At 40.3% G+C, this 27,454-nt stretch overlaps 1 long non-coding RNA gene across 1 annotated transcript in view; it reads right to left on the reverse strand.

The window, feature by feature from the left end:
- Positions 1-2,339: 2,339 nt before the first annotated feature.
- The window catches only part of LOC138763476 (uncharacterized), a 32,161-nt gene continuing 7,046 nt past the window's right edge, over positions 2,340-27,454 (reverse strand). The window contains exons 2-3 of the long non-coding RNA XR_011357607.1: positions 11,331-11,370; positions 2,340-2,543 (exon numbers count right to left, since the gene is read on the reverse strand). This is a non-coding gene — a long non-coding RNA (uncharacterized lncRNA). The remainder of the gene's footprint in view (positions 2,544-11,330; positions 11,371-27,454) is intronic.

Genomic DNA, 27,454 nt, shown 5'->3' on the forward strand with positions numbered 1-27,454 from the left:
GAAGGAAGTAACTGTCGTGTCATAGACAGGCACAATTCCAAATTTGGGTTTGAATTTTTTTATAATTTTTTAGAATATATATATATTTTTTAAAAAGGCGTATTTCTTTGATTATAGTCTTCATGGTACAAAATTGGTCAGAATAATTTTCACAAAGAAATAGGATTATTCACAAGTAGAAAATAATCTTATTGACTCAACTGATCTGAACAAGAAGGCTCTAAACTATTGAAACTAGGACAAAAGAGAATCTCAATCAAAAACCAGATTATACCCATCAACGTCCCCAGATCAATTATTTTAAAATATATATACCTGTATGATGACATTGTCACAAAAGTCAACAAGTAAGGCATTAGACAGTTTTATGAAATGATAACAGTAGTGGTTCTTAGACCAAATGAATTAAGATGATCTCAAACAAAAATACCTGTTCCATGCTGCTGAGTGGTATTTTTTGTTTAATAAAGTCCCTCAGGAGTTAATAGAATAAATTTCTCATGGTGACTGTCACACCATGCTGAAGGTGTCACATCTGCTGAGGCACAGTCCTTTTCCATGCAGTTTTCTTTTTATTTTTGTCTGAATAAATGAGGGGAAAGTGCATTTGCAGCAATAATTGTGGCAGCAATTATATCAACGTTCCATTGATTATACCACTTCATTCTTAACTGGCAAAGAATGCAAGGAGTTCCTCATCAAGTATATTTTGAATTGTTATTGAAAGTATTTGGAAGGAATCCATATTTTCATCAATTTTAAGATCCTTCCTGCGGTGAAAGACCTACAATCACCAAATCTCCCTCTGAGAATTTTCTGCAACTGGGCTAGAGCTAAACAACTGGCAGAGTACTACATTCCTTTCCGGGGAATGTGCTCACAGGATATGATGAGGGCACATCACATTTCATTGCATCTATCTCTGCTTCTCTTTATTCCATATGAATTCCAACTGAAATTCAATTTTTCATATCAGTTTACAGTGACAGGAAAATGCTATTCAGCTTTTCTTGAACCACAGATCTCACTACAGCACTCAATGCAATGCATCGGCATACACATGCCCTTGATGCCTCTCTCCAACTGGACAGACTCATTGTCCATCAAAGTTGTCCAGGTTTGCAGAACCACTTCATTCATTACTGCATTTGATGTTTCACCAAAAAATTATTCTCAGCCGTCAAATAATGCAAACTTCGATAACTAAAACCATTTCTGAATCTCTCTGCTACATCCACTTACTTTTAACTCATTCTCTCCATCACCCCAACTCTTAAGCCTTACGGAATTATCACAATTTCTTCTGATTATCCCCTTTTGAACCAGCTCACAATAGAGGCTTCTGTTTTTAATTTTCTGTGGCTCCATCTGAATACATGCTGAACCTGGCATGAATTCACCTCGACCTTTGGCCCATTGAGAATCACAATGTCATAAAGCAGGCCATTTGGCCAAACTCACCCATGCCAACCAAGTTGGCATTCTGGGCTTGTCCCATTTGCTGTTATTTGATCCATAGCCTTCTGAACCTTTCCTATCCATACAGCTATCCAAATGACTATTGAAAGTTGTGATTGAACCTGCTTCTGTAGCTTCCTTTGGAGGTCATTTGACAAGCACTCTGGGTGAAAAAGCTGCCCATCAGATGCCTCTTAAATTTCTCCCCCCATTTCATTGTCGAAATTATTTCGACCTCTCTGGCCCCTCATTCTCTCTGGATCTTTTCATCTTGTACTCCTGCACCACAGCACCTGTCTCAGTTTTTTCACTGCTATTACTCACTCGAAACCTATCTCCTTCTGAACCTACCCTACTTTTCTTATTACTAGTAAACTCAGCAATATCAATATACCTGTTTTGAACAGTCTTGCTGCTTTATCTTACCCAAGGGATAGCTTCCCCAAAGCCTGAATATCAGCTTCCTGAACATCTCCTTTATCCCACTCTGATCCATAATATCTTCACTGAGCCTCAAGCCATTGCTTCCCAGATGGTCAAAGATAACATTTCCTCTGGAAATCTTCCCATATTGGGTGCCAGTCTCACAGATCTGCAAGCGCAATCTGCTTCTACCTCCTCTCCAACACCCTCAGGTAGGAGTGCCCCTGTAAACTCTGTGTGCCCATTTGTTTTTGCCCAATAGAATTTATTCCTTGAATCTATTCTTTCCCTCCCAATGCAGTTTCTTCTCACTTATATCTGTAACATTTGCATTTATATAATTTCAATTTCTTTGTCCCTACCACCATTTTTTACTCATGGTCATCCAAACCTTGACAGCTCCATCCCATATTGTTCTACTACACTTCTTTGAAGAACAGCTCAACCAGTTTCCCATTCAACACTTGACTGATTTTATTTTCCCTCACATTGAGCAAGTCTGCCTTTAACTCCACTAACTTCCTCCAAATCAAAAGTGGAGTCATGGGAACTGGGTCCATTCTATGCCTGTCACTTTGGCAAATCTGTGGAATTGTCCTTGTTGCAGTTACTTGCTCTCATATTTTTTTCCTGGGGCACTGATAACTGTTCTGTTTCCTGTTCTGAAATAGAACACAGATATTTCATCAACTTTATTCCAATTCCCACTTTGGCCTCAATAGCTTATCATATATTTCCTTTTCTTGACTATTTTTACCTTCAGAGATAGGTCAACTGCCAACATCCATTTGAAGCCCAATGCACCTCACATTTATCTGGACCATACCTCCTTACTTTCTGTTTTTTTGCAAACAGAGCAAGAAACTCTGTTCTATTCTTTTATTTGCTCAGCATCTTTCACTTTTCTTCTGATAAAAATATTTTCTGTAAGTGCTTTTGAGTTTACTTCCTTTTATTCTAACTGTACCACCTTCCACCACAGCTGATAGGGTCACTCCACAATCTCTGTTCCATTTACTGTATTTAACACACAACCTTCTGATTTAATTCATGAATTTCGTACCCTTGACAGATTGCTTTACCATTTTACAGAATTTTTAGTCTGCAAAGGTAATTCCACTCTTGTTGCCTTTCACTTTAATTCTCCATCTCAATACAAACTCACTTTCACAATAACCTCACAGATTCAACTGCATACTTTACAGCCCACACGATTCAAATCATGAATCAACAATCCATGCAACTCATGAACCCAAGTCAGTATCAAAATCAGTTAATTTTAATGTAAGCTCATCAACCTGTGATATGAACTCATTTGATATACAAGTTTGCATTTAGAGATAAAACACAGTAATAGGCCTTTCTGGCCCATGAGCCCTGCCACCCAAATAGACCAATAACTGAATAATTTTTTGAAGGGTGGGAGAAAACCCAGATGGTCATGGGGAGAAGGAACAAACTCCTAACAGACAGCATCAAATTCAAACATGGGCTGCCGATGCTAAACCACAATACTAATCTTATCCTTTCTCACCAGAGGTGCTGTCTGACTTGCTGAGTACTGCCAGTGTTTATTTTTGATTTGCAATGCTTTTATCTAAAACACCCAGAATTGTTTCTTTCTTTTGACATTCCTGATTAAAAGATTTGGTTAGAAATACTGTCTCTCCCTCTATTGCCTTCTATGGATGCTAGCTGACCCGTTGAATTCCGCGAGCATTATATGCATTGCTCCAGTTTCCAGCATCTGCAATCTCTCTTTTTATCTCACAAACTGTCTAACTGGTTTTGATATTACAGCCGTCACTTGTCCTGGGAGAAGTTTCCATTTTGCACTGGAACTTTCTAGTCATCTATGAGCCAGAAGATAATTGAGCCCAATTAAATAATTAATTTTGAGGGTTGCAGTCAGAAGGCATGAAAAATCCCGTGGAAGCTGCAGCAACCTGGCCTACTACCCCCTGTCAATTCTTAATTTGCCAATTACTAATACATCCCTGCCTCCAATCTATTACTTTGCAACTTCAAAGTATTATGCTTCCAACAGTTGCAAATTCAAGCTACAAATTTAGCAATGGTTTGCTGTTAAACTCTCAGATTTCCCATCATGTCAATGATTGGCCTTATGTTTCCCCTGGTAATTCCTTTGCCCTTAATACACTAAAAGAACACCTTCAGATATACCTTTATTCTTTCTGCCAATTAATTTTCATGACTCCTCTTTTCCTTTCTAATGCTCTTTATTCATCATGTATCTAAACATTTTATGCTCTAGGCAGGCAACGTTTCTTTTTAGTTCCTTGTACCTGCCAAATGTATCCATTTTAGCCTTTATCTAGCCTTTAAATGAGGTACATGCATCTACTATCTGCATATTATTCATCAGGTTGGCATAGTGATCAGTGCCACACTTGTAGTGGCAGCAGCCCACGTTCGAATCCAATGCTGTAAAAAGTTTGAACATTTTCCCCATGTCCACGTGGGATACCTTTGGTTTCCTCCCACATTCCAAAGTTAGTAGGTTAATTGGTCATTTGGGTGTATTTGTGTGGTCTGTGCTTGTAGGCCAGAAGGGCCTGTTGCAATACTTGATCTCTGAATAATATCCCTGATATCCAAGGCTCCCTCAAATTGTTACCATTGGTTTTAGCCTTACAGGAACATGTTGACCTTAAATTCTTGCCACTTCACCTTTGACCATTTCTAACTGTGCCAAATTACATTTACCTGCAAGTAGATTTAACTTTCCATGTTGTCTCTTGTTAATGAAATTGGCTTTCCTCCAATTTAAGACCCTGATTATTGGTCCATTGATATTATTTTCAATATTATTTTAAAATACACAGAATTCATGGGCACCATTGCCAATATATTCCCCCACTAACATTACTTCCACTGGATCAGATCCAGTAATGTTTCTTACCTTATTTGTCTGTCTACATATTGCATAAAATGGCTCTTGGACTCAAAAATACAGCCCACTCTCATCCTTTAATGTGAAGGCAATCTTAGTTATATTGGGGAAATTGAAATCCTCCAAATATGATAACCCTAATTTTATTGCACTTCAATGATATCTGCCCAGAGATCTATACTCCTGTTTATCGTTGGGAAGCTTTTAATATATTCTTAGCATTGAGGCAACACCCTTTTTGTTTCTAAACTCTACCCATTTGGCAATATTGATTCCTCTCCTCAATTCTGAGGTAATGGACTCTGTGACTCACACACAAATATCTCTTCCCTTCATACTCCATCTGTCTCACCTGGAAATTCCATACCTTTGGAAACAAGTTAGCAATCTTTCCTGGCAGTAACATTCCCTGCCTTTCTCCCCATAACCCTTAATACCCTGACTAAGCAGATAGATACCTCACAATCACAGCTTTAAATACACCAAACAACCTCAGTTCCATGGCCACTTGTGGCCACAAGTTCCATGGACTCACAACCCTCTGAATAAAGAATTTTCCCGCATCTGTTTTAAAATGACATCAATTTATTCTGAAAATATGCCCTCTTGTCTGAGAATCCTTGCCACATCTAATTCGTCCAGGTCTTTCAGCATTTGAAATGCTTGTTTGAGGTCTCCCCTCATTCTTCTTTACTCCAATGAGTACAGTCCAAGAGATGACAATCATTCCTCATATGCTAACTCTTGTATTCCTGGTATTGTTACAAGGCCAGAGGACCCCAAAACCCAGCAGCAATAGAAATTCACCAAGACGTGGTTATTTAAACAAAAGTTACTTTTAATCATCTTTACACATGAAAACAGAATCACACTTTAACTTATCTCTATTGACTTAATTTACCTAACTTAACCCCCCTCTAATTCTTAGCGCACATGTGTGTAAGTTCAGAAAAGTTCTTTGATTCACAGTCCAATCTCACTTCTCATTCCTCCAAGTTCACTGGTTGTAGGCAATTCTTATACTCTGCACAGAATTTAACCTTTATAAAGTTCTCCAGGCATTGGTGCTTGAAAGGTAAATAGTTACCACTCAGAAAGGATCTTGTTGGTTTTCAGAGAGATATGTTGTTGGTTGGACACCCACAACTGATTCCTTTTTAATCAGCCACATCAATGTCTTGCTGAAGAAACTTGCCCCCTCAGGGTTCTCCAGATGATAACCTCTTTTATTCAGGTCACCACAGTTCCTTTTTGTTTTTTATTTCAAGTGAAACATTAGACAGCCAGCCCTCTCCTCTTGCATGAATCACAAGTGCTTTGACCAGGCTGAACTAAGAACTCATAACCCATCTTCCAAATGGGGTTTCCCACAAGTTTGCCAGCTTGTCCTGTTCCAGTCCCTGCTGCTGCTGACTGCAAAACTACACACACACACACACACACACACACACACACACACACACACACACACACACACACACACACATTTTCTCTGCTTGCAAAACCACGTGACCCTCCTATGACAACAAGTTCCACTCCAGACAGCCAGAGGCTCCGATAAGTTATTTCATCTGTCGTGTTAGTGAAGTGCTTTGGCAGTCTCCATGTATATTGCAAAGGCTCTGGGGCTGACATGTCTAGCACAAGCAGAACTCCAGTATTTTAAATAAGATCTGTTTTGAAGTGTTTGTATGTGACCTACATTAAAAAAAACTTGCACAAACTTATCTCCCAAAACCATATCTATATGCAAAATCTGTCACATTATCATTGTTACAAATATTTTCCAAAACCTCTCCAATGCCAACACATCTTTTCACAAATAAGGAACACAAAACTGTACACAGTACTTGAAATGAGGTCTCACCAGTGTCTTACATCCCTGCTCTCATATGCTAATCGACTAGAAAGGAATGCCAACATTGTATTCACCTTCTTCTTTACAGACTCAACCTGGAGATCAAACATTAGGGTGTCCTGAGGATGTTTCCCAAGTCCCTTTGCACCTTGGAAGTTTGAATTTTCTCCCCATTTAAATAATAATCTGCCATCTATTTCTTCTACCAGAGTGCATGGCCACCCATTTTCCACATTTTCAGCTGCCACCTGTTTGCCCATTCTCTTAATCTATCCAAGATTCTCTATAGCATTTCCATATCCTCAGCACAACCTTCCCCACCATCTATTTTGGAATCAGCTTGAAATTTAGCCACAAAGCTATCTATTCCATCATCCAAATCATTTATATACAACATAAAAAGTAGCAGCTCCAACACCGACCCCTGCAGAACACCATTGGTAACCAGTAGTCAACCAGAATAGAATCCCTTTACTCCTCCTCTGTTTCCTGTTGATCAGCCATGCTAGTAGCCTTCCTCTAATTCCATGTGCTCTCATCTTGTTTGGCAGCGTTATATGCAGCACTTTCAAAGGCCTGTTGAATGTCCAAATACACCGCATCCACTGCTTCTGCTCTATCTATCCTACTTCAAAAAATTCAAAAAATGTTTATCAGGCATGATTTTCCTCTCAGAAAACCATGTTGACTTGGGCCTATCATGTACCTCCAGGTATTCCATAACCACATCCTTGACAATTGACTCCAACCGCTTCCCAACCACCAAGTTCAAGCTAATAGGTCCATAATTTCCTTTAGGCTGTCTTCCTCTCTTCTTAAACAGCAGAGTAACATCCATGATCCTCCAGTCCAGCAGAACTATGCCAGAGTCCATTTATTTCTGGAAGATGATTACCAATAACTCCACAATCTCGACAGTTCCCTCCTTCAGGACCTGATGATGCATTCCATCCAGTCCAGGAGACTTATCTACCCTTGGACCATTTACCTCGCCAAGTACCTTCTCTCTCATGATCCCCACTGCACTCGGTTCTCTTCCAAGAGAGCAAAGAGAGTCTGGTACATTGCTAATATCTTCCACAGAGAAGAATGATCAAACATTTTCATTCAGTTCCTCTGCCATCTCATTGTTTATCATTACAATTTCTCCAGCATTGATTTTTATGTCAACTTTGGTCATTCTTTTACTCTTTATACACTTAAAACAGCTTTTAGTATCCTCTTTGATATTAGTTGCTAACATCCTTTCATAATTCATCTTTTCCTTCCTAATGAGCTTCCTGCTGGTCTTCTCTAAATTTTTAGAAGCTTCCCAGTCCTCTATGCTCCCATGTATTTTTACTTCCTTCTCCTTTGCTCTTACTTCTCTCATCATCCACAATTGTTTCACTTTTCCATTCACAATGCTCTTTCTCTTTGCTACATGCCTGTCCTGCACTTGGCTCATTTCACACACAAACTCCAGCCACTGCTGATCTGCTCTCTTCCCCATCAATGTGTTTTTCCCAATCGACTTTGGCTAGTTCCTCCCTCAAGTGACTGTAATTTCCTTCACATCACTGAAATACCGACATTGGAATTTAGCCTCTCCTCTTCAATTTTCAAAGTGAACTCAATGATATTGTGATCCCTCCCTTTACCTTAAGCTCTCTAATCACCAGGGTTCATTACACATCATCCAGACCGGAACAGCAGATCCCCTGGTGGCTAATCAAGAAGCTGCTCCAAACAAAAAACACCCTGTAGGCATTCCACAAACTCTCTCTCCTGAAATCCCGTACCGACCTGACTTTCCTAATCTATTTTCATGCATTCATGTTTAAGTCCTTCATGATTATCACAATGTTAGCCTTCCAACATGCCTTATCTATTTCTAGTTGTAATTTGCAATCCACATCACAGCTGCGGATTGAGGCCCTGCATACAACTGCCATTAGTGTCCTTTATGTTTACCAATCCTTAACTCCATCTCTTCTATTCTTATGTCCCTTCTTTCCAATGATTTAATAGTGTTGCTTACCAGCAGAGCTATGCCACCCCCTCGGCCTACCTGCCTATCCTTGCTGTGCACTTACCTTCACTTCATTGCCTTTTCCCAATTCTTCAGCCCTGTCCCTCTGGCAAATTAGTTTAACCTTCTCTAAAAGCTAGACAAAAACTGCCCACCAGGGTATTAGTCCCCTTTGGGTTCACAAGCAACACTCCTTTCTTGTATAGGTTGCACCTGCCCAAAAAGAGATCCCAATGATCTAAGAAGCTGAGGCCCTGCCCCAGTTTCTCAGTTACTTATTTATTTGCCTGATCTCGCTATTATTGCCCTCACCAGCACATTCTACAGGCTGTAATTGTGAAATTACCATCCTGGTCCTGCTTCTCAGCATCCTCCCTTATTCCCAGTTCAGGACCACTAGACTTTTCTTATTAAGGTCATGGGTACCAACATGTAACCAAGACTTCTTGCTGTTCACCCTCTCCCCTCAGAGTACTCGGGACTTGATTGTAGACATCCCATACCATAGCACTAAGGAGGCAACACACCCTCCAAGTGTCTGTATCATGCTCACAATGGAATCTCCCATCATTATTGCCTGCTCTTCACCCTCTCCACTACAGAGCCATGCTCAGTGCCAGAGAACTGGTCCCTATCGTTGCCCTCTGTCAGGTCATCCTTCCGAAACCTATCTAGAATGATAAACTTGTTGCTGAGGGGGAATTATCATAGAGGTGTTCTCTACATATTCCCTGTGACTCCAATCTGTCACTTCCTCACTCTCCCCAATGAGCCATAGGTCATCAAGCTGCAGCTCCAGTTCCTTAACACGGTCCCTTAGGAGCTGCACCTCAGATCACATGGTGGAGATATGGGTATCAGGTCTCGGAGTCTCCCTGGAGCCCTACATCCAACATTCTTCACAGAAAACTAAACCTAACATCATATTGCCTAATCCATTAGCACTCATAAGTATTGAGCAATACACTCACCCCCACCTCATACTTGTTGTTGCTGAACCCTGTTGAGCTAAAGGTTTACCACTCTGCCTCAACAAACACTCTGCTACACAGTTCCTCACTTTTATGGTGATGCTCCACTTGAACACCCGATCACATCTCCACCAATTTTTATCTACCTATTTTTGTATCAGCATCAAATCAGGCAATATCAGATAATCCTGTCAACCAGCCATTGACGTAAATTGTAAATAATTAATGCCTCAGTCCTGATCCCTGTAAAACCCCTTAAATACTGATTATCCATCCATATGTCCCACTCTTTTTCCTGTAAACTCCCCTTTCTATGCTAATCTCAACCCAGAACACAGATATCCTGTGCAGTAATATCTTCTGTCGCACCTTCTCAAATGCCTTTAAGAAATCCAAATATTGGTGTTTCCCTTTAGCTCTGTTTGCTACATTTTCAGAGAATTGGCCAAACCAAGCTAACTCTGCTTAATTATCAAATAATTCTCTAATTGTTTTGGTACTAACTACTTAATAATAAATTCCAGCATTTTTCTCTGACAAATATCCAACTCTCTGACCTATCATTACTCCTTGAGAATATTAATGATCAAGTTGTTCAAAATGCTCAATCTACATTTAGCTATGCAAAGGCTTACTAAAATATCAAAAATCCATCAGCTCGGTAAACAATACTGTGGACAAAGAAGGAGACTGTCACTTTCCCTCTAATTGTTCTAGTTCGAGCCTCACTTGAGTTGACTTCACATTTTTGAATGTCCCCTCAAATCTTGTATATCAAATAACTCCATCTGAACCCCCTGATACTGCATTTCAATCACAAACCAATTGACCTTCAATCATCCAATCTTAAAAAGTCTTTGAAGTTGCACTTTTTTTGTACATGCTTCAGCCTGACTTCATACAATATTCTCACCACCAAATGTGAAACTTCAAAAATTTCCAAAAGTAATACATTTTACAATCTTTTCAAATATCCTCATGAGAGACCTCCTCCTTAGTGCACACCATCATCAAACATATTGGCATGTTGTAAATCTAGTCTTTTTACCGTTGGCCACATTACCCTTTTCTACATCCTCTCCTGAGACCTCAACATCATTTATTTTTCTCTTTGAACTCTGCATAGAGAGAAAGTAGCAATAATTTCTCACACTTTTCAAATTCACCCACATATCCACAATGCCCATTGATTATCATGGTACCCATTTAACCCTGAACACTTTGTTCTCCCTTCTTTTGCATAGTTATTGTCTTGCTGCTTCTTTTACAAAAATATTCAAAATTTGCTGCAACTTTCATCACCACAGATTGTTCCAGAATAACCCAAAATATAAGACAGAGCTTCCAAGAAGACATCTTTTGTTGAAGACAAACAACACTCAAATAACTACATTAGTTTATGCAACAGTACAATCTTAGATTACAGTGTTTATGAGAATATCTACACTCCATATCAATCACACAATTTTCTGGAAACGTTTGGTGGAAATGTGTGAACATTTCAAACACAATGACATCAACATAAAATCAGAAAATGCTTGAACGATTCAACATATTGAATACCATCTGTGGTAAAAGAAACAGGGTGAAGATTTGAGGTCAATGATCTGGAAAACTGGAAAATATTCCAGACTGTAAGCAACTCCAGATGGGTGATGTAAAATTTACTCAAAACAGGTTGTGCCATGGCCTTACTTGATTATTCTTGTTTCTCTTTAATCTTTGCTTCTCAACCCTGAGAAATAAAATGCACCCAGTATCAGAAAATGAGATCAGACTTCTTCCCATATTTAAATTGGTCAAAAAACAACTTACCTTTCATGATTACCACCTCTGGGGCTTCAAAATATAAGGCACTTTGAAAGATAAGCAATGATCTACCTGAACAAAAGACATTTTCTAAACAATAAGGTTTCAGTTGCACAAGGATCTTTTCCATGAATATATTCTGCAAAAATAAATCTTAACACCAAATATTCATGTACACTATACTAAATATAGGGGAGAATAAAAAGATTATTAGCACTCCAATTTGTCTTCCTTTCCAACAAAGCGCTCTGCAGTGACATTACAGGTGATGATTCCTGTTGATTCGTGGAACTGTTTTTGCAATTTCAGACAAGTACCAAGGAAAAAAATGAGAATCGCTGTCAACACTGACATACTGTTGGACATCCATATATCACATATATTGAATTTTTTTTAATGATGTATAAAATCTGGTTGCCAATTACTTTATTTGTATAGAAATGACTTTCAAGGGACTTTATTATATTCTTGAGCAAAAGTTTTCAGGTTGGTTGATACTTGTAAAGTCAAATCTTGTCAGTTCCAGTTTTAAAAGTGAACACAAAAGCAATGAGAATATTTTAAGCATTCAATTTACAACATAGTAACATGAGCATTCCCTTACTACTGCAATGAGGTGCATTTATTCATTAGAAAACACATTTAATGTCATGCAGATATATTAACTTTAGCTGGGCACATATTTGTTATCCCTTGCCTTGCAACAGTTGTATTTGCTTGTTTGCAATTGCTACTGAGGACCAAATTGACCTTCAAATACATCCCAACTATGGCAAGGAGTGCAGGCCATTACAGCCTACAAAGTGAGGGTGAACATTATAGATGGCTGTGATACTTCATTACTCAATGAGCTGAACACCTTCTATGCTCGGTTTGAGAAGAAAAACAAAACAGTGCCTACTAGAATCCCTGAAAAAGGCTGAGAACTCTGTGATATCGGTTTCTGAGGGTGACGTCAGAACATCATTCAAGAGGGTGAACCCTCCCAAGGGTCAACCCAAATTTAAATACAGATCATGAAACACAGTAGAGTGTTATGGAGAGATCATTTGGAAGGAAGCAAGGGTATGTTATTTTACCAATGTTTAGAAGACCAGTAGCAGTGGAATAGAAACTTCTCTTTAATTTTATGGTGTGCGATTTCATAATTGTGAATCTTCTTACTGTCAGATAGAGGAAGTTGCAGGGGTGGGATGAGGTCTTCAATATGTTGGCAGCTTTCGTGAAGCCAATAGAAGGTTTGTGTGATGGTCTGAGTCGTCTGTGCATTTTCTTGCAGTCTTAGACAGAGCAGTTCCTGATCAACAAAATGGTGCCTCCAAATTGGATATTTTCAATGATGCATCCATAGAAGTTGTTGAAGGATACAAGTGAAATGTTGAACTTCTTCAGGCTTCAGAGAAAATTGAGGCTTTGGTATGTTTAGCCATCACAGTGACATGGTAGGACCAGGACAGGTCATAGGAGTTATTTACACTTAATTACTTAAAGCTGTCTTCCCTTTTCATCTCAGTGCCATTCATGTAGACAGGGAAGTGAAAAATGTATGACCAACTCCTTTGTTTGGCTGACTTTGAAGGAGAGGTTGTTATCCTGGCATAAAGACATGAGTCTCCATCTCTATTTCATTGTTTGAGATCCAGTTAACAACTGGAGTAATCTACAGATTTATTGATGGAGTTGGAGCAGTATTTAGCTACACAGTTAAAGGTATATAGGAAATAATAAGGGGCAGAATCTGCAGTCTTGTAGGTACTGGTTCAAGGGAGGCATTATCTCCAGTCCACCTGTCTTCATTGGTCTGCATTACAGGAAGTTGAGGACCCAGTTTCAGGAGTACTTGCTGAGCCCAAGGTTCCAGGGTTTGGGGATGAATTTACTTGGGACAGCAATGTTATTTAGGTGAGATTATACTCATTGGTTTTTCCAAGGAATATGGTTTCCTCAACAACAACATTATCTACCTTTAGGAAACTTATTGTCTTTTGCAATTAGGACCAGTGTTTCCCAGAATTGATTTGTATTCTCTCAGTCTTCCTGAAAGAGCACCGTTATTCCCAAACTTTAATCAATAAAATGTCTGCTTTGTTTAAGGTTCAAATTGGGAAATTGATGTGGTATCAGAATAAACTTCGATCAAAGGTATAAATTTAAAATAAATTTGTAACTACATCCTAAACCTGGTTCGCTATTCCAAAAGTGATGGTGTTTACTCCATCCAGGTTAACAATGACTGCATTTTTAGAGTGTTTAATTGGTTATGAAGTCCATTGGTATTTTTTTTTCAATTTTCTCCACAAAGGGTTAATGCTTGAACCCCAAATCACAGTCAATTTCTGTACAATTACCACATCTGTTAACAAACATTTGCACAATAATTTATTCTGTCACCTTTGACATGTTTGACACTGACAACCTGCAGACAGTAATGACATGTAGTCCATCCATCGGCTATTTACATTTTTCTCTTCATACCATAGAATAGATACATGGCTAGATGCTGACTGTCTTTTTAGAAGCTTGTGCATTGCCATAGCTTAACATCTACAAATGAAATCAGTGGATAGAATGAAGCAAACTAATCCTCTCAGGCCACAAAGCTTCCCATCTGCCATTTGCTGAAATACAATTGACTGCGCTGTTACAAACTGCTTGAAGGAGATGCATGGATCAGTCCCAAGCTGAAGGGAAAAGCTGTATGTTAATGTAGAGATCTATTATTAACAGCATCAAGAGAATAAAATAATAGAAACATTTTTATGACGAAGAAATCAATATTTAAACATACGTTCATACTGTAAACAAAATATGTGCTCAGATAAGGATCTTCCAATTGCAGAAAATGGCTGGAATATTTGGCAGGTCAGACTGTATCCATGGGAAGAAAAACAGAGACAATATTTCATCTTGATACCTTTAGATTTCCAGCATCTGTGGGTGTTATTTTTTTCAGAACATAGAACACAGAATGTTAGAGCATATTTTTGGCCTTTCAGCCCAAAATATTGTGTTGATCAATGTAAACCTACACCACAACAATCTAAGGTTTTCATTCCTCATACCCATAACACTTTATTCTTCTTACATCTATGTGCCTATCTAAGAATATTTTGAATGTATCTGTGTGTGTATATATATGTGTGTGTGTGTATAGACACATACACCGGATATAGTGTCTGTAAATAAATAAAACCTTGAAAACCTCTATTAAGTCATCTCTCACCTTTCATTATTCCAAAGAGAAAAGCCATAGCTCTGTCAACCTTGCCTCATATAACATGTTCTCCAAACCAGGTAATATCATGGTAAATCTTTTCTGCACCATCTCTAAAGCAAATCCATCTCTCCTATTGCCTAATCCTTCCAAATAGTCTCTAACAAAATACCACTAACATACCAACTGAAATACCAGAGGAGCCAACACCTCATAAAGAATGCATGCAGAGCCATCCCATGAACACACTTCAGAAAGTCTCATTACCTGGCTGTACTTCTACTCCTGCTGAACAAGCAGAAACTGAGGGTGACAGCACAAGTGGCTAAGACAGCGACTGTACAGTCAAGGGAAGTGGAGGAGCACCTGCCAGATTGCTTTGATTTCGTGGACTGGACCATATTCAAGGACATCCTGAGACCTGAATGACTATGCAACAAGCCTCACAGACTTCATCAATTCCTGTGGGGCAAATGTGCGCACCCACACACATAGTAGAAATACTCCAACCAGAAGCCTTGGATGTATCAGAAGATTTAAAACCTGCTGAGGGTGAGATCAAGTGCTCCAGTGATCCAGATCTCTAAAGAAGTCTAAATATAACCTGCAGAAGACTAGCTCTGCAACAAAGAAGCAATTCCAGAGGAAGATAGAGGCAGAGACAGTACCTCTGAGAATCCCTACAAAGGCTAAGGGCGGTGTCAGTACATCATTAAAGAAGTTGAACCCTCTCAAGGCGCAAGACCCCAATGGGATACACGACAAGGTACTGAAAATCTGTGCCAACCAACTAATTGGAGTGGTCACAGATATTTTCAGTCTCTCACTGCTGCAGTCATAAGTTTCCATCGCTTCAAAAGGGCATCAATCATTCTGGGGCCCAAGAAGAGTAGTGTGAGCTGCCTCAATGACTATCACCCAGTAGCACTAACATCTACTATGATGAAATGCTTTGAGAGATTGGTCTTGGCCAAAATTAACACGTATCTAAGAAAGGGACTGGACCCACTGCAATTTGCCTACCATCACAATCGCTCCACAGCAGATGCAACATCTCTGGCTCTCCACTCAGCTTTGAATCAACTCAAAAACAGAAACTCATACATATGGCTGCTCTTCATCGACTACAAGTTCACCATTCAACATCATTATTCCTTCAACAAGCTCCAAACCTGGACCTCTGCACCCCATTCTGCAACCGGATCTGTGACTTTCTCATTGGAAAACGACAGTCAGAATAAATTGAAAATATTGTCCTCTCCTCACTGACTATCAACACAGATGCACCTTAAGGATGCATGCTTAGCCCACTGCCCTACTCACTCTACACCATGAATGGCTAGACACAATTCCAGTGCAATCTACAAATTTGCTAATGACACCAGGGTTGTCGGCAGACTCACAGATGGCAATGAGGAAGCATACAGGAATTGATGTGGGAAATCTCTGTCACTGATATGGACTAAGTGAAGATGTCCAGTGAAACAATCTACCAGTCTGCGGTCAGTCTCTCCGAAGTAGAGAAGGCCACAATGGGACCACCATATGCAGTAGATCACTCCTGTGAATACACAAGTGAAGTGCTTTTTCACTTGAAAGAACTGTTTGTTTGGGGCCTCAACTGGTGGTGAGCAAGCATGTATGGATGCTAGTGTGGCACATCCTGCAGCCACAGGGGAAGGTGCCAGGTTGTGATTGGTGGGGAGGGATGAGTGGACAATGAATGGAGGGAGTGGTCCCTATAGAAGGCAGAGAGGGGAGAAAAGGGAAAGATGCATCTGGAAGTGGGTTCATGTTATAGGTGGCAGAAATTATAGAGGATAAAGTGTTGGATGTGGAGGCTGGAAGGGTATTAGATAAGTACAAGGGAAATCCTGTGTTTGTTATCTCTGGAGGCAGAGAGGGCCAGGGCAAATGAGCGGGAAATGGAGGAGTTGAGGTTAATGGCTGAGTTGATGGTGGTGAAGGGGAAGTCACAGAGGGGGTGGTGGTATCTTGTCAAGAAATAAACAAATGACTTTGAGACTTTCTGTTTGGGGAAGGAGGTATAAAGGGAAAATGAGATGGTCAAGTTAAGGGAATTCAAAGTCATTGAAGAGATAAAGAGCATGAGAGCTATGTAGGTGGAGAGGGATTAGACCTGGGGAGAAAAGATGGAATCGACCCAAGATTAAACAAGTTCGGTGGGGAAAGAACAAGTGGAAACAAAGGATGTACCCAGACAATTGGGTTTATGTATCTTGGAAAAGAGGTAGAAACATACAGTGTGGGGATGGGAAATTATGAGATGAGGCCATATGAGGGAGGAGACTAGAGGTGATGAGGTTGGAGGTGGTCATGGAGGCAGTGGCTTGATGTGGTGTGGTTGGGTCCTCTGAAAGGGGTAAGTAGGAGGAAGTGTCTGAGAGCTGTTGTTTGGCCTCAGCAAGGTAGTGGTCAGTGCGCCAGATAGCAACAGGACCACCCTTGCCTGTGAGTTTGATAGTTAGGTTAGGATTGATGAGGAGAGAGTGGAGGGCAATTCTTTCAGAGTAGGTGATATTGGAATCAGAGAGGTTAATACCTCGGTGACAATTGGAAATAAAAAGATCCAGAGTAGGCAGATGACCAGGAGGAAGTGTCCAAGAAGAGAAGAAGGCTTAAAGCAGGAGAAGGGGTCTTGGATGATGTGGGGGGGGGGCACAAGGGGGGGAGAGTCATGGTCGTGGAAATAGGTTTCGAGATGGAGGTGACAGGAGTAGAGTTTTGTATCATTGTGTGCGCAGAACTCATTAAGGTGTGGCAGAGGAGAATGAAAGTAAAGCCTCTACTGAGGACGGAACACTCCATCTCAGAGAGGTGAAGGTCAGCAGGGATGGTAAAAGCCAAGCAGGGGTCAGAGTGGGAGTTGGTGTGGTGGAGGATAGGAGAAGTCAGAAGGGGGAGGTGGAGGATTAGGAAGGTCAGAGGCTGGAGGTTGAGGTGGGAAAGGTCAGAGAGAGGAAGTGGAGAGTGGAGGGGGTCAATGGAGAGTTGGGGAAGATGAGGCAGGCACAGATGAGAGGTTCTGAGAGTTGGGGTGGGAAGAAATGGGGAGCTCAGAGAGGGAGATGGAGTAGGGAGATTGGAAGAGATATAGGGGATTAGGGAAGGGTAAGAGGTGGTGGAGGGCTGATTCTTGGAATCCAGTAGTGAGGCCACGTGGAGCGAGTCAGCATTGGAAGCTGTGGCCCAAAGATGGCCGTTGTCTCAGTGAGACATTGCAGTCGAGGTATCAGGTATTCTGGTAGGTAGCCAGATAGGGTCCAGGCCTGAGGTTACGGTCAAGCTGTCGGGAGCTCCAGAGGATGGACAGACAGCGTCCAGGCAAAAGGTTGTGGCTGAGGCATCGGGAGGTCTGTAGGGTGAGTGGCTGGAGCTTAGGCTGGTGTAGGTGACCGACACTGAGGGAGGTCTGGTGGGTGGGCAGCAGGAAAGGCTACTTCTCTTTATTAAAAACAGATCTAATTTTGAAATTGCTTCACAAAATTGATAAGAAACTGTAATACTTTGCTTTGCACATTATTCGTAAAAGCAATGCGCATTTATGTACCAGTAGAGCAAAATAACAAAAAAGTCCATTATTTTGCATAAAACGTTCAGTTAACACACTGCAAGATCAGCATTGCTTTACAACTGAGATGTCGATTCAGTAGTTTGATAACAGTGCAGAACAAATTGTCCCCTAATCTGCAAGTGTGTGTTATCAAACTCAGGTATCTTCTGCTCCACAGGAGTGGGGTGAAGTGAGTATTACCAGGGTGGGATGGGTCCTTTAATGTGTTGGCTGCCCTCTCAAGGCAGCAGGAAGTGTAGACTGAGTCGATGGAGCATGATGCTCTGAACTGCATTTACAACTCTGAATGAGCTACTCGACCAGAAACATCTTCCTGAGCATATTTCATAAGCAAGAATCTAAATAAATGTTGCTGCAAAAGACTAATTGCATTCATAATGATGAATATAACATTGGTATTTTATTTTTTGTCAATCTCCCAATACTGTTCATTTTCCAATCTTGGAAAATTAGGTCGATTGAACATATCTCATGAGTTTACGACAGATACTCTTGTTTTAGTTGCTTAAGGATCACGGAAGTTCCATCTTCATACATTGATATTGAAGCCAAGTTAAAGTAATCAATTTAAACTATGTTAAAAAAAAGTAACTGATAATCCAATGATCCAAATAATGGAAAAGAACTATTGGAGAAAAATACTTTGTACTAAATTTGCCATTGGAACTTCATAAAGATAACTTCCAAAATAAAGTTAGTGTTTGATATAAGTAGCAAATTACAGAATTTGATTGAAACGAGCAGAGCAAATATCTTAACAGAACAGCAGAATACTTGGTTAATTGTCAGTGGACTGATATCCTTTCCCTTCAATTCAGTGGATCTCTTCAATGAAACAGTTAATTGCAGTAGGATGAAAATTATAACCATAAGATGGCTAAGAGGTTGGCTTGCCAAGACCAGATTCTTAAACCAGGCATTATTATTCTGAGCTGTGTCATGGAAAGAGATCAACAGGTGGACAGAGGGAGATGTTCAAGTTGTATCTAAAACTTCCTTAAAGAAAAACAATATCCGACTGATTCCTCTGGCCTGTGGCTTCACATGGAAAAGGAATATTGGAACAGGAATAAAAGGACATCAAGCCATTCACTGTGAGCACATAAAGATCCTGCAACAGAGACGATTCCCTCACTAACTACCTATCAAACTGACCATTGCACCTGCAATTACATGTCCTATGGAAAGTGTTTGTAGTTATTCAAAAAAGTGTTTATTCACCTGATAACCTACAAAATGGAAGTAGCAATTTGAATGAAAAGGGAGCAGGAAAAGTAGAAGGAGAAGAAAACTTCAACAATGATCCATAATTTGCAATCAGATCGTAAATTAAGAAACTCAATGAATCAACCTGTAGAATACCGTCTTTGTGTACATTTCTATTTATTTATTTATTTATTTAATTAATATTCAACATGGTAACAGGCCATTCGGCCTACAAGTCCGTACCGCCCAAAAATACCGCAAATTAACCCATACCCTCAATACATTTTTAACCAGTGTGAGTAAACTGGAGCCCCTGGAGAAAACACACAGAGAGACAGGGAGAACTTACAAACTCCTTACAGACAGCGAGGAATTAGAACCCAGGTTTGCTCCCAATGGCTAGTGCTGTAAAGGCCTCGCACTAACCGCTATGCCAACTGTGTCGCCACATGAATATCAAATTTTCCCCAAAGTTGAACCTTCATTCTAGATAGGTAAAATATTCTGAGATCAGGCAGATAAATGTGTGGCTGAGAAATCGTTGCAGAGGCCAGGGCTTTAGATTCTTGGATCACTGGGATCTCTTTTGCGGAAGGTATGACCTACACAAAAATGTTGGAAGACATCTGAAACCAGAGGGGTCAAAAATCCTGGCAGGCAGTTTTAATATAGCTGCTAAGGAAGATTAAAACTCATTTTGCAGGGGGATGGGAACCAAAGAGTCAGAGGTGATCAAGGGTGAAATAGAAATAAACTAAGGATTGGGTGCAGCAAGGCTGACAAGCAGGTGATGGGACAAAATTACAACTGGAGGGATGACAGAGACACAGTGCGTACATAAACTGGTCTAAAGATATTACACTTAAATGCACGCAGCATTAGAAACAAAGTGGATGATCTTGCAGTGCAGTTGCAGATTGGAGGGTATAATTTTGTGGCCATTATTTAGTCTTGTCTCAAGGATGGGTGTCTTTGGGAGCTGAATGTCTAAGAATACATGTTGTATTAGATGGACAGGTGTGCAAATGGGGTGGCATGGCTCTGCTGGTAAACAACAAGCTCAAATCATTGGTAAGAAGTGACATAGGATCGGAAGAGGTAGAAACCTTATGGCTTGAGTTAAGAAATGATAGAAGTATAAGGACCTTAATGGCTCTTATACTGGGCTCCAAATAGTAGCCAGAAGAATCTGCACTACAGAATACAAAAGGAAATCGAAAAGGCTTGTCAGAAGGACAACATTACAATAATCATAGGGGGTTTTAACATGAAATAAGATTGGGAAAGTCAGGTCCCTATGGAATCCCAGCAAGGAGAGTTTGTGGAATGCCTCTGGGATGGCTTCTTGGAGCAACTTGTTGATGAGCCCAACAGGGGATCGCTGTTTTGGATTGGGTTCTATCAAATGAACCAGAGGTGATTAGAGGGCTTAAGGTAAAGGGACCCTGAGGAGGCAGTGACCACAATATGATTGAGTTCACTGTGAAATTTGAAAAGGAAAGCCTGTGTTAATATTTCAATGGAGTAAAGGATATTTCAGTCATATCAGAGAGGATCTGGACAAAGTCAACTAGAAAAGTGCACTAATGGGGAAGGCAGCAGATCAATAATGGCTGGAGTTTCTGCAAAAATTAGGAAAGTGCAGGAGAGGCACAAACCAAAAAGAAAGAAAATTGTGAATGGAAAAATGAGACAATTGTGGGTGACAAGAGAAGTCAAAGCCAAAGTAAAAGCAAAAGAGAGGGCATACAAGGAATCAAAAATTAGTGAGAAAAATGAGGACCTGGAAACTTTGAAAAATTTAGATAAGAAGGTGATTATGAAGGAAAAGAGAAATTATGAAAGGAGGTTTGCAAATACAGGTAAACGATCCTTTATCCGGACTTCTAAAATCCGGAAAGCTCCAAAATCCGGTAAGTGGGGAGAGGGCCCCCTGACACCTGGGGGAGATGGCCGAGGGACCAGCGCTTAGGGGGAGATGGGCGAGAGAACGGTATTTGGGGGAGGAGGCCAAGTGACCGGCACTCAGGGGAGGCGGCCGAGCGGCCAGTGTTCGGGGAAAACGGCCGGGTGGCTGGTGCTTGGGGGAGGTGGCTGAAGGACCGGTACTTGGGGGAGACGGCTGGGCAGCTAAGGGACCGGAATTTGGTGGAGAAGGCCAAGCGACTGGAAGGGGGTGGGGGTGGATATAGCAGCACAATTCGGTGGGTTTTCCAAAATCCAGAAAAATCCAAAATTCAGATCACACTGTCCCCCAAGGATTCTGGATAAAGGATCATGTATCTTTAACATCAAAGATGATACTACAAGCTTTTTTAAAGTTTATAAAAAGCAAAAGAGAGACGAAAGTAGACATAGGTCCTTTAGAAAATGACTCTGAAGAGATTGTAATGGGAGATAAGGATATGGCAGGGGAATGGAATGAATATTTTGCATCAGTCTTTACTGAAGAAGATATTAGTAGCTTTTCAGTCTCTCACGGGTCTCAGAGAAGTGAAGTCAGCGGTGTCAAGTTTATGAGAGAGAATGTACTTGGAAAGCTAAATGATCTAAGGATAGATAAATGTCCCAGACCAGATGGAATGCATCTTCAGGTTCTGAAGGAGGTTATTGCATAGAATGTGGAGGCATTGGTAATGATCTTGCAGGAATCAATGGATTCTGGCATCGTTCAAGAGGACTAGAGAATTGCTAATGTAAATTAGCAATTTAAGAAGGGAAGGAAGGAGCAGAAAGGAAACTATTAACCTATTAGTCTGATGTCAGTGGTTGGGAAAATGTTGGAATCATTTGTCAAAGATGAGGTTATGGAGTACCTCAAGATAGGTCCAAGTCAGTATGGTTTCCTTAAAGGAAAATCATGCCTCTCAAGCCTACTATAATTTTTTTTTAGGAGAGAAGGAGATGATGTTGTATACTTCAAATTTCAAAAGGCCATCAATAAGGTGCTACATATGAGGCTGCTTAACTGAATGAAAGCATGGAGTTACAGGAAGAGTACAGCATGCGTAAAGCATTGGTCAATAGGCAGGAAACAAAGAGTGGGAATAAAGGGATCCTATTCACGTTGGTTGCCTGTTACTAGTGGTCAATGTTGCAGCCGCTTCTTATTACGTTGATATAAATTATTTGGATAATTGATTAAATAGCTTTGTGGGTAACTTTGCTGATGACACCAAAATAGGGGGTAGAGCTGGTGGTACTTAGGGCATGGAAAGGCTGCAGAGAGAATTGGATAGATTAGGAGAATGGACAAAGAGATGGCAGATGAAATACAATATTGGGAAATGTACAGTCAAACACGTTGGCATAAGAAATAGGCAGGCAGACAATTATTTAGATGGGAAGAAAATTAAAAATTCTGAGGTGCAAAGGGACTTGGGATTGCTTGTTCAGGATCCCTAAAGGTTAACCTCCAAGTTGAGTTGGCATTGAAGAAAGCGAATACAACGTTGGCATTTATTTGTAGAGGAATAGCATACAAGAACAATGATGTAATGATGAGACTCTATAGGGCACTATTGAGGACTCACTTAAAGTATTGGGCACTGTTTTGGGTGCCTTTTTTGAGAGAGCATGTGCAAGTATTGGAGAGGGTTCAAAGAAGATTTACTGGAACTACGCTAGGAATGAAAATGTTAGCATATCAGGAACGTTTGTCAGCTCTTGAACTGTACTCGTTGGAGTACAGAAGGATGAGGAGGGACATTGTGGAGACATTTTGAATGCCAAAAAGTCTAGACAGATTAGATGTGACAAAGTTGTTTCCCATGGTAGGGAGTCTAGGACAAGAGGGCACAATTTTGGGATAAAAGGGCATCAATTTAAAACAGAAATTTGAAGAAATTTATTTAGCCAGAGGGCAGAGAGCCTCTGGAACTTGTTGCCACAGGTGGCAGTGGAAGCAATTGAGAGTATTTAAGACAGAAATTGACAGGCATTTGATTAGTCAGGGCATCAAGGGTTATAGGGAGAAGGCCGGGCAGTAGGGTGGAGTGATAATAATCAGCTCATTCTGCTCTTATGATCAAAGCTTCCAGCTCCATTTGCATCACACAGGAAATTAAACCAGGCAGTTTCTGGCGTGAATTGCCTTTATAGTTTGTGATCTGGAACCACATGCAACAACCACTTTCCACGTCAAAATGATCTTGCAGGCAGAAATTAGTCAATATGGTTCCAAGATACACCCAGCTTTGGATATACTCAGTCTCACTCAGTTCTGCAGGATTCTACAGAATGATGATTCAAAGAATGTCTCTTTAAAGTAGCCCTAGGCTGATTTCTGTGAATTAATTCTGATTACAATCCTTTTCAATTTTTGACAGGTCTGCTCTAATTTGGTGAATTAAGTATTTTTCATTTGATGGACACTTGACCAAAAGGTTGTTGATACATCACATAACTTTGATGGTGTAAATGAATTTCAAGGTCCATATGTTTTTCCTTTCACAGCAACAGATATTTCAAGTGAGCACCTTGCAAAGAAAATGACTAAATTTGGCCATTTACACTCTTGGGTCTGTTCTGCTAGCCAAGGAAATCATATCTGATCTCTCACCTCATTTCCTGCACCTATTTTCACCCTCACTTTCACATTTAAGGTTAATAGCTTATTGAGTCAATTCTGACACTGGATCCCAAACTTAAAATGCACTGTATAAAACATGAAAGTCTGTAGACACTGTGATTAAAGTTAAAAACACAATGCTGGAGAAACTCATCAGGTCAAACAATGTCCTTTATTCTTTCTTTTCTTTGGCTTGGCTTCACGGACGATGATTTATCCAAAGTTTTGGGCATGAGCCCTTCATTAAGGTATGGACAAAAAGTGGGCAGATGCCTAAACAAAATATTGGGGGGAGGACCACAGTCCCACAGGCAGGAGGTAACATGTGGATAAGGGAGGGCATGCCAGCAAACAAGGGGAGGGGGGATGGCTCTGTAAATGGAGAGCGAAGGAGGTGGAAACCTGAAGGTCAGAAGGTGGAGACTAGAGGGAGACTGGGAAAAGGATGGCAGAAACTAGAGAAGTTGATGTTAATGCCATCAGTTTGGAGAGTGCCCAGTTGGAAAAATAAGTGTTGCTCCTCCAATTTATGGTGGTTTGCGTTTGACAGTACATGAGGCCATGGACAGACATGTCAGCATGGAAATGGGGCAATTAATTGAAATGCTTGCCCACTGGGAGATCACTTTCACTGATGCAGACAGAGCGAAGTGCTTAGTGAAGTGATCTCCCAGTCTGCACACTGTTCCTGTGGAAGTTACTTCCTTATTTCTCTGTTGAAAGGCTTGGTTTTTCTCTTTGTTCTACCCTAGTTCTAGATACTCTAACTAGTGGAGCAAGATTATCTCTATCAACATACCTCCCCCCATAAAATTATTTCAAAACAATGATTAATTTAACATAATATTCACATTCCAGTGAATAAAACCCTAGTACTTGTACTCTTTCTTGGAAATTAATACTTGTCATCTGAATATTATTCTGGTAAGTTGATTTTGGAGTGTTATAGCATAACTTCTTTATTTCAATCCTTTTGATTATGGAGTGAACATATCCATGTCATTTTGATTACATTTACATTTATCTCCAATGCTCTTTGGAATTCCGCTGCCTCCAGCTCTGCACTTGTCAGAATGTATTTACTTCCAAAATATTTGGGTCAGAGAGAAGGACCTCCACATGTACCTATTTTGGAATCACTTCTTGTTTCCAATTTCAATCAGTTAGTAGCTTTGTTATTTCATCCTTTCATTTATTTACATTCAAATAAGAAACTAGTGTGATAAACTCAGCTCCTGGCATTATGCAAATCAGCCATAGAATGCTATAGCAGAGAAAACAGGCCATTCAGCACCTCTAATCTGTGCCAACCATCATATCCCTAGTCCCACATCAGATGACAGCTTATTCCACACTCACACCACCCCCAAATGTTCCCCTTAAACGTCTCTCCCTTCAGCTTAAAACTGTGACCTCTCGTATTTATTTCCCCAACCTGTGGAAAAAGCTTATCCACATCCACTCTGACTATATTTCACGTAATCTTGTAAACCTCGATCAAATCTCCCCTCGTTCTTATTTACTCCAAGGAATAAAGTCCTAACATGTCCAATCTTTCCTTGTAATTCAACCCCTGAAGACCCAGCAAGATTCTAGTAAATCTATTCTGCACTCTTCAACCTTATTGATTCCCAGAACTGGACACAATATTCCAAATTTGGTCTTACCAATATCTTAGACAATTTCAACATAACACCCCAACTCCTATTCTCATTGATTTCTAAAAGCTAAAATACCAAAAGCTTTCTTTACAACCCTGTCCAAATGCGACACCACCTTCAGGAAACCATGTATCTGCACTCCTAGATCCCTCTGCTCCTCCACACTTGTTAATGCCTTATCATTTATTGTATATCTCCTACCTTGGTTTGCCCTTCCAAAATGAGTCACCTCACATTTGTCTGCATTAAATTCAATCTGCCACTTTCTGGCCCATTCTCCTAGCTGGTCCAGATCCCTCTGCTATCTTTGACAACCATCCCCCTGTCCACAATACCCTCCTAAATTTGTATCATCAGAAACATGCTGATCCAATTCAACACTTTATCATCCATTGACGTATACAATAAACTGTCCCAACCTGGATCCCTGAGGCACACCACTGGTCACAGGCCTCCAATCTGAGAAGCAACCATCCACTACCACCTGAAATTGCCTTCTCCCACACAGCCAATTTTGAATCCAGTTTACCAAGTGTCATAACCTTCTGAACGAAACTCCCATGTGGGACTTTGTCAAAAGCTTCACTAAAATCCATATAGACAACATCCACTGCCCTTTTTCCCTCATCCATCTTCCTGGTACTCCCTCAAAACATCCCACTAGATTTGTTAAACATGGCCTACCACACACAAGGCTATGTTGACTATCCTTAATTAGCCCATAACTGTCCAAATACCATATATATATATATGTATATTATGTACTGCCTCTCAGAACTCCATCCAATAATTTACCTACTACTGATGTCAGGCTCACTGGCCCATAATTATCTGGTTTACTTTAGAGGCTTTTTTAAACAACGGGACAACTTGACCTACCCTTCAATCCTCTGGCACCTCACCCAAGGCTAAGGACATATTGAATTTATTTACCAGGGCCTCTGCAATTTCTACACTAGTCTCCCTCAAGGTCCGAGGGAATATCATATCTGATTTATCCACTATTATTCACAGACAGCAAGCACCTCTTCCTCCTTAATCTCCATCTGTACCATAACTTTTCTGTTTGTTTCCAGTTCTTCGTTATCCACTATGCAAGTTTCCTGAGTAAATATTGATCCAACCTCATGTCTTCTTTTTGCCTTCCTAATTTCTTCCTTGAGTATCTTCTTACTGTTTTTGTACTCTTCAAGAACCTCATAAGCTCCTTGTTGCCACACTTCCCTCTTTTTCTTAACCAGGTCACCAATATCCCTTGAAAACCAGAATTCCCAATGTCCAGTAATTTTGCTTTTAATCCTAACAGGAATATGCAAACTCTGCACTCTCAAAATTTTGCCCTTGAAGGCCATCCACTTTCCTAACACACCTTTGCCAGAAAACAACATATCTGAATCCACTCCTTCTAAATCCTTTCTTATTTCCACAAAATTTTCATTCCTCCAATTTAAAATCTCAATATGAGGACCACACTTATCCTTTTCCATAAATAATTTGAAGCTAATGACATTATGGTCACTGGAATCAAAATGTTCAGCTACACATACATCTGTCACCTGACCTGCCTTGTTCTCTAATAGGAGATCAAGTATTGCATCCTCTCTCATTCGTATCTCTATGTATTGAATTAGAAAACTTGCTTGAACACATCTCACAAACTCCAAGCCATTATTCCCTTTCAATATTTGGGAAGTTAAAATCCTCCACTATGACAACATTCTAGTTCCTTCATCAATCTGCTATCTCTCTACAGAGTTACTCCTC

This window comes from Narcine bancroftii, chromosome 1 (assembly GCF_036971445.1).
Source record: "Narcine bancroftii isolate sNarBan1 chromosome 1, sNarBan1.hap1, whole genome shotgun sequence".
Lineage (NCBI taxonomy): Eukaryota > Metazoa > Chordata > Chondrichthyes > Torpediniformes > Narcinidae > Narcine > Narcine bancroftii.